Source organism: Mustela erminea, chromosome 10, assembly GCF_009829155.1.
Source record: "Mustela erminea isolate mMusErm1 chromosome 10, mMusErm1.Pri, whole genome shotgun sequence".
Lineage (NCBI taxonomy): Eukaryota > Metazoa > Chordata > Mammalia > Carnivora > Mustelidae > Mustela > Mustela erminea.
This window is the reverse complement of record NC_045623.1, coordinates 3,892,923-3,893,517: the sequence shown is the minus strand read 5'-3', so window position 1 is coordinate 3,893,517 and position 595 is coordinate 3,892,923. Positions and strand designations below refer to the sequence as shown.

The 595-nt window shown below is 36.8% G+C and overlaps 1 non-coding gene across 1 annotated transcript; it reads right to left on the bottom strand.

The window, feature by feature from the left end:
• Positions 1-191, bottom strand: LOC116568442. Its single transcript, XR_004276635.1, has one exon. It is a non-coding gene; the product is annotated as a U2 spliceosomal RNA (small nuclear RNA).
• Between the last annotated feature and the right edge of the window lie 404 nt (positions 192-595).

Genomic DNA, 595 nt, shown 5'->3' with positions numbered 1-595 from the left:
AATGTGTCTGCAACCCCATTCCCAAAGTTTCTCTTTGCATCAGCCTCTGAGGTGATGAGTCCACTCTTTTATTAAGGTCCAACTCTTTACTCCTTCCTTTGATCCCCTACTGAGCTCTTCTGGAATCCCCTTCTTTAAACTGATAAGTACAGATACTACACCTGATCTTAGCCAAAAGTCTGAGAAGTGATGGGATCCCCTTTTTTAATCCATTACTTTACCTCTTGGATTTATATTTATAGCCAAAACTTCTTTTTTGAACATGAGGTTCCAATTCTAACTTTGTGCTTTACTCAACTTGAATATCTAGTGGCATCTTTGGGTCTCAATATTTATAGTTGGCTCCATATACATGTAATTAAGTGCATTGCTGTTGTTTTCTCCTGTTAATGATCTCATGTCAATTTAAATCTTAGACCAGCTGCAAGAATCCTGAAGAGTGAGAAAAAAAAAAATGTTCCTCCACAAGTAGCCCTACTCACGTTACTGAGTCATCTTACCTAAAGTCAACTGATTGCAGATGATGGCCATACTACAAAATGCATTAACAGCAACAGAAATTAATCTTTGATTAAATAATTGTGCACTATAGACT